Here is an 8,106-nt window from a genome sequence, read left to right as displayed (position 1 = left end):
ATATTTGCTGCAATGTTTGAGTTTTAAGGAAACTGTCTTTTTTAAACCATGGCCAGGTTGAAGTTTAGACATAATCTACTGGTTAAACACTGCAGACAATTCATATAGTGAAATTCCAATGAAAATATAGGCATTTTATGGTAAACAAGAAGGACTATTGCCACCTGCGGAGGGAGACTATGTACCTGACAACTGCCAATGAATTGAGGCGGAGGAACATAACGTTACTTTCTGCCTGCAACAAGAAGAGCGGACAGAACAGAGCGCAGTGAGGATTTTTTTCGCTGGGCTTCAGCACACAGAGGTGAGTTTAAATTATGACTTTGAGTATTTTTCTTAATTAATATCATGTGTAACGTTAGTAATGTAACACAGTTATGTAGGTCGGGTTTTTTAAAGGCTAAATGTGTGGCCTTGATGTTTAGCTAGCTTAACAGTTTCCCCGGTCTGTTTTGCCCGCGAACTTTTTAAAAGACAAATGGTGGACCTATTTCATCTGTTGTGCTTTTAATAAAACGTATTTAATGTAGAAGTATAAACTATTGGTTAATTCTTAATGTGACCGCAATATTATTTTTTATTCATTATTATATGTGCCACTGAAGTTTTTCGCTTAACACCTCCACCCAAGTGAAAACGAGCTAGCTAGCTAACATTAGTCAGCAAGTTTGCTTAAAGTAGCTCATGCCAGCTGGATTCACATTGAATGGCTGAGTCACTGCCTATGCTTTGCTCCTCTTTATATTTTAATGCCAGTAACGTTACTTATATTAATGCGGAGCATGCCGCTTATTAGGAACGCAACTGCATTCAGAGCAAAGACTGTATAGCGGACATTTTGACCCCCCCTCTCCTCTCTCCCTGCTGTGTGTGTGCGCGCGTGCATGTTTGTACGAGAGTAGGCTGAACTCTACACACAGCGGACAGCAAAGTAGAAACGGCACAGAGATGAAGAGACGGACTTTTAGTGATAGTTTACTCCTGTCGTAGAGTAAAAACATTAATTTAAAATGACAACAAATCCTCCAGTAGAGACGATATGAATTATTCAGACACGTGTCTTTGACCGCTCCCTCTGCAGTCAACTCGCTTCATCACTGGTATGTTTTACACAGACAAACGGAGCTGGCAAATGGTTGAATTAACTACGTCGAATGTCAATTGTAGGTTAAAAGCAAATAGTTGAGCCTTGTTCAGTGAAGGGTCTCCAAACAGTTGACATTTTGTTACAACCAGCCCCTCCTATTACCAGCAGTGTGTGTCTCCACATCAGCAGACAGGATCAGTGAGGCCATAGTGCTGTTAGCCAGTTTAATGTTAACTGTTGAATAGTACAACTGTATGTAGTTTGTTTTTGTAATGTTTAGACTTGACATACTTAATGAGATATATTATGCAAGTTAGGGCCTGGCACTAAATATTCTACAAACAAGTTGATACTAACAATTATACAATAAATTATATATGTATTATTCTAGTAATCTTTGACAGGTTGGAGGGTTTCAGAGACTTACTTTACTCATTCCTGAGACTTGCGCTGTTGAATTGGATTATATTGAGAGGCGGTTCTCGTACTCTCTACAAGTAAATGTAATACATTTCAACATCACAATCTATTGTCTCACTTATAACAAAACAAAGCTAAAACTGAATATTTTAACCATCATCAAGTTTGAATCTCTTGCAGGGCTATCATTATACTGCACACAATTTAGCTAACTCAATAAACTGAATAAACTGAATAAGTGTATTTGAAAATTAGATGTATAAATCGGTTTATCCTTTTTTTCTAATCTAGAGGATGTTTGCTTCAAAATCACTTGATCCCTGTTTTTGTTTTAAGTATTTTGAAATTGTAAAGATTGATAATTTAATCATAAAGGAAATAAATGTTATATTTGTGTTGAATACATATATTTGCTTTTTTCACTAAACATGCAATTCATTTAATTTTTTCTGTTTCCAGATATCATCAAGAATGTCCAGTTCATGACGTGGAAATGTAAATTTTGTGCATTCTCCTCCAATGGACAAGGACAAATAATCCAGCATTATAAACAGCATCATGGACATCATCGTAGGTGTTTAGGCCTTGTCTGTATTTATGATGAATGTTTGAAGACATTTCAAACCCAAGCTGAACTTAAAAGACATTTTAAAGAACATCTGAAAGAAGGTCATACAATTGTGAATAGTTCAGTAGGATTGTCACTAAAGACCTGCTGGAGTCATTCCTGGATGGACTAGATGCCTTGGTGCCAAGTCTTCTAGAGCTGTACAAAGCAGGTGTTTCATCGAGCAGGAGAGTGCGTCTGAGCGGTGTGCTGCAGTGTCTGCAAAAGGAGGTATGTACTGTGTTGAAAAAAAGTTTCTTGTTATTGTGTATTAAAATTAGGATTATAGCTTTGGTATCACATTCATCTACTCTTGCCTGTTCTTGTAGGACACAAACCAAAACAGAAGAACAGCCGCCCTGCTTGGTCTTCCATGCTATCTTTCAGAGGATTCCACCGACATAATCCGGATGTGTGACGTAAGAAACTGTATTTACACCTTTACTACACTCAATTTTTGTAATGTGACAATGGTAACATTTTTCATGTTCATTAGAGTTATTACCATACCCTTCAGCGCTCTCCCTGTCTGTATTACTATTGGTTGAGCTGGTAATGGTAGCTTTACTGCAGCAGAGCTGGTGATATTATAAGTCTTCAAATTATTGGAAAAAATAAATAAATTATAGTCTATTAATTAAATAGAGTGGCAGTTATGTTTTAAATTTGGAGATGTCGGTTAAGATTTGAATGTCTTTATACATCTTCAGGCTCATGGAGAAAACCTTGATGTGATCATGAAAGGAATGCAGGTTGGACTGTTGATTGGACACGAAGGCACTCTGCAAGATGCATTTCCTTTGGAAGTCTTCAATGTGGCTGTGGTAGCAGAGGAGAAGATCATCCTACATAAGCTCGGAGACATCCCCACAGGCTTTGCCATGTTAATGGGAACAATCTACTGCCTTAACCTGGAGTACCCCCGGAATATGAAGTTCACCTGTGAGTTCCTTCAGAGGGTCATTATGAACATTAAACCGGACCAATGCTCAGCAAGAGTCCATGGGCTCAGAAACAAACTGCTCAGATATCGCAAGTAAACAAATCTGAAGTCACATCTGAAGTCCCTGCTTGGAGGAGGCTGTTATTCTGGACTCTAACTTTGTTGTTCATACAAACACTGTTCATGGTTTAACAGGAGTTGCATATTGGGTATAGACAAAGCAAGTCAAGTTTTGTTGAAAAATGTAAAAGTGAAAAACCTTACAGACTGTTCTGAACTGTAGGTTGGTTGTTTAAACATAAAAAAAACTTTCGCGATGCACTGACTTTTATAACGAAAACACAAAACAAAACTTAAGAATTGTGTTTTATAAAGTTCCCAGTGTCCCACATTTTACCTCTGCATGTCTTCTCTCATTCCCCCTTTCTCAAAGTATGCGATTAAGTCATCCCCTTTTTCAGTGTTTACAATGTTCTTGTTCATATTGAGATTTTATGAAACTATATTCATTATCTAACATTTTGCCTCGTAGTACCTTACCTCAACACTTCTAGTTGTCAACATAAGTTATATGTTAATATTATGTGTTGAACATGACTGTATGATGTTATAACCTGTTTAAGGTACTAGTATGCAACATTTTTGTGGATGATTTTATGAACCTCTTTTAATTATCTCACAGTTGTATAGTGACAAATGTGAGATAGTTAAAAGAGGTCCATAAAATATCCACAACCCCACCTTCTGTCTGTCTGTCCACAACCCCACCTTCTCTCAGATTGCCTCCACTTGTATGTGGTAACATTGTTTTAAACACAGCTATTTAAGTGTCGGCATGTTTGAGATGTACTTAAACACAATGTTCAAGCTTGTGTATCTTTTCATCAAATAAATGCTATATTTTTAAATCAGAAGTAAGAATTATGGGTGATTTAATTTTTTGATAAAGCAAACTTGCAGTTATCAGTCAAGTTAACTTTTATATGCAAGTTGAAACCAATTTGGAATTTAAATCCTCTTAACTTGAAATGGAAAGTTGTATACACATGGTTAAGTTATTTTAACTTGAAACTGTGAGCTACAATAATGCAGAAATGCGTGTTGGTTTCACTAGGTAAGGAAAGTTTTCTTGACCTGATAATGTAAAACAATTATTTGTTTTAACTCACTGTATCAAGTTCAAACAAGTGAAGAAAAGTTCAATCAACTCTGACAACTTGAACAGTAATGTTGAGACAACTAGAACATTGCAGTTAAATCAACTTGATGAACTTTAATTTCTGAGTTGAATCAAAAGCAGTCTTCAAGTTAAGTTGACGCACATTTTCAAGGCAGCAGGTGAACTTTCATTTGCAAGTTTAACTGACTTGAAATGTCTTACAGTGCACATGAGAATAGTCACATGGGAAGCAACCCCCGGTTCTAAAGAGTAAAGCCAAGTGTCTTAAAACTTGCATTCACTGGCCATCAGGGGGCGACTCCTCTGGTTGTATAGAAGTCTATGAGAAAATGTATTACTTTTTTATTTATTACCTCAGTAAACATTGTAAACATGAGTTTATGGTCTCAATCTCTAGTTTCAAGTCTTCTTCAATACAGCATGATGTTCATTTAGTAAATGATGGTCCATTTAGAGTCAAACAGACCATAAAGCAGGGGATGCTTGTGATTGACAGATCGTTAACAGAGCCGATTACTGTGTCTCTTCTCCTCAGTCCAAATATGGTCACTTACATTCAGTGGCTGCAAAAAACCAAGATGGTGAAGGCCAAATTTCCGAACTCAAGGCTTCAAAACGGCAGTCCACAAACCAATGGGTGACATCACTATGACTACATCCACAACAATAATAATAATAATAATACATTTTAAGGGACTTTTTCGCATCTTGGCTGCCAAAAATCCTGAACCTCACGGTGAAAAACGACAGGATCAAGCTGGACAGGTGTCACCGCGGCCCCGCACACCTGCAGAACCACTCAACGAGGCCGAGGACCGTCTACATTCGTCTCCACGACTTCACCGACAAACAGCTGATCATGAAGGGGGCACGCAGCGCGGCTGAGGTCACTTTCTCCGGGAACCGCACACACATCTTTGATGACTTCTCACCAGCGGTGGAAAAAAAAAGACGCGAATTCCTGGAGACAAAGACATCACTCCGAGTCCTCGGCATCCGTTACCAGATGCTGTATCCAGCCGTGCTGCGCGTTACACATGACGGTGGAGTCCGACACTTCAGATCCGCGGATGAGGCTCAGAGGTATGTGGAGGAGAGGAAGAAAGACAAAATATAATGGACAAATGCGACGCAATCTGGAATTAAGTGGACAGTTTATACTCGCGGTGGTCATGCTGCTGAAGTAACCCACAGAGAAAGTTAACAGACACAACAAATGCAGCCACCCTGCGCCTGAATAGTTTAAGTATGCGACACCTTTCTTTTCTTTTGTTGAAACTCAGTGGAACAAGCTGGTCTGCTCATGTATATTACTATGTTTTAGGAAAGAAACCCAGTTATATTAGATATCATATCCTGTGACCTCACTGATTGATCAAGCTTCAATAAGACTGGGAAGAAACTTCAAGGACGCGGAACTATAATAAGAGTTGCTATACCTGAAAACTGCTTCTTTATAACAGGGAGTCTGGGAGCTCTGTTTTATCCTACCAGAGTTTGTATGGATGTCAGGAAAAGAGGGGAAAACGGTAGTGAGCAGGAAGTCTCACATGTTCCCTTTCAATAAGTTCAAGTTTCAGTTTATGTTTTTGAGTTTGTTTTTGCCATTCAGTGTTCTTAAATGTTATGTTCTGTACCACACCACCGGAAAGGAATATCCATCTGAACTAGGTCAGCAAAGGTCAGTTAACACATTTCCAGAGCGCCTCCAGGAGGTCTCTAAAAGGACAGCGTCTCTCTGCGACAGAGAAAGAAGTAGGACATGTCAGGGATAGATAGCATCAAACTCTGTACATTTAATGTAAAGGGGATCCATCATCCAATTAAGCGGAAGAAAATACTAAGCCTTCTAAAAAAAGACAAGATACAAATAGCTTTCTTACAAGAAACCCACCTAGTGGATAAGGAGCACATGAAACTTAAGCCAGACTGGGTAGGCCAGGTTTACTACTCATCATTTTCCTCCAATAGCAGAGGAGTCGCTATCTTAATACACAAGGCCACCCCATTCATACTCAGTACCAGTGGCGGCTGGTGGAAAATTTTCTAGGTAGGGCCATCCTATCAATTTCAGCAAACATCCCAGTATGATTTAATGCAAAAAAATGAAAGTATCAAACACACATTACTACTTTGCAGTTAAATATTTAACATGTATTCCAACACGAAAAAAGCAGTAAGTAACACTTTTTTTCTTTTTTTTAAAATATATATATACACTTTATTGATGAGAATGCACCATATGACATAAAAATCAAAGAGCAAGTATTTTCATTTTTTGTGCACGTGATACTCAGTTTGCAGTAGTAAAGGAGAAAATAACAAGAAAGAAAAGCAAAAAACAAAACAAAAACAGAAAACAAAGAGTTACTTAAATCAAAACACCCACCCACAAACAGACAAGGCCTTCACATTTGTTTACGTAAAGTTTATGTAGTACAGTATTGTAAAACTATAGTTCAGTAGTTAGGTTAAATAGATAAGACAGATAAGGGAAGGACAGAGGACCAGATAAATCAGTACAAATTACCAGACATATCTCATTTGGTGGGCAACACTAATAGATTCTGAAAATATGAAATGAAAGGTTGCCATCTTTTAGCCTCTAAGTGCATATTTAATTTTTCAAGACTTAAGAAAAACATCACATCCTTAAGCCAGGCAGACTGAGATGGTGGACTTGGAGATTTCCAAGCAAGAAGTATTCTGTGACGCGCCAGAAGAGTGGTGAAGGCAATAATGTCCCCCTCTTTGGTACTATATAGGATGGATTTGGCTGGGATTCCAAAGACTGCCAGAAGAGGGCACGGTTGTACCTTGATCCCTAAAACTATAGTTAAAATATCAAAAACATAGTACCAGAAGTGTTCAAGTTTAGGACACGCCCAAAATGTGTAGTAAATCTGCTTGAGGATGATCACAACGGTTACATCCTGGGTCCTGACCTGGGAATATTTTAGCGAGTTTGCTGTTACTAAAGTGCATCCTATGGACCACTTTAAACTGAATGAGACCAAGTCTGGCACAAGACGTAGATGTGTTCACCCTATTCAGTGCATCCACCCACCAATTCTCTGTCAGGTTCATGTTCAACTCACTTTCCCATTTGGTTTTGATTATAGAAGAGGTATCTATTGTAGTTATGATCTGGTTGTAAATTTTAGAGATCAGTCCCTTCTGAGTTGGATGTGTGTCCAGTAGGCTTTCCCAAAGTGTTTTGCACGGGAGGTCAGGCTATGATGGAAAGTGTTTCACTACAAAGTGGCGGACCTGAAAGTATCTGAAGAAATTTGAACGGTCCAGGCCACATCTCTTACAAAGAGAGTCGAAGCTAGAGAAGTGGTCATCGTCAAAAAGATCCCTGAAACACTTCAGTCCACTTTTTCCCCCACTGTGAGAAGGTTTTGTCCACTACAGATGGTGGGAATAGATGATTATTACTAATCGGACCCAGAGCAGAAGCTGTTAGAAATTTGAAGTGAAGACAAAATTGAATCCAAGTTCTAAGAGTAGCAAGGACAATCGGGTTAGAAGAGTGGCTGGACAGTTTTATCGGAAGATATGAGTATACCAATGCAGGAAGAGAAGATGAATAGCATGATTGAGCCTCCAAAATGCACCAATCAGTCTCAGGGGCATTAATCCAAAATGATATTTTTTGAATATTAGTTGCCCAATAATAAAAAATAAAATTAGGAAGAGCCAGGCTACCTAAGTCCCTTGGGCGTTGGAGAAAGACCTTGCTCACTCGTGGTGACTTGCCTGCCCAGATAAAGTTTAAAATAATCTTATCAATAGACTGGAAAAAAGATTTTGGCAAGAATATTGGTAAGCATCTAAACAAGTACAGAAATTTGGGGAATACATTC

The 8,106-nt window shown here is 38.5% G+C and overlaps 1 long non-coding RNA gene across 1 annotated transcript; it reads left to right on the top strand.

The window, feature by feature from the left end:
• Nucleotides 1-2,326: 2,326 nt before the first annotated feature.
• LOC116400416 (uncharacterized) lies at nucleotides 2,327-2,989 on the top strand. The gene is made up of 3 exons (XR_004213922.1): nucleotides 2,327-2,345; nucleotides 2,444-2,533; nucleotides 2,825-2,989. It is a non-coding gene; the product is annotated as an uncharacterized LOC116400416 (long non-coding RNA).
• Nucleotides 2,990-8,106: the final 5,117 nt, after the last annotated feature.

The sequence above is a fragment of the Anarrhichthys ocellatus genome, unplaced genomic scaffold, assembly GCF_004355925.1.
Source record: "Anarrhichthys ocellatus isolate YVR2014 unplaced genomic scaffold, GSC_Weel_1.0 scaffold169, whole genome shotgun sequence".
In the NCBI taxonomy this organism is placed as follows: Eukaryota; Metazoa; Chordata; class Actinopteri; order Perciformes; family Anarhichadidae; genus Anarrhichthys; species Anarrhichthys ocellatus.
Note: the sequence above shows the minus strand (reverse complement) of the source record. Positions and strands in the feature narration are given on the sequence as shown.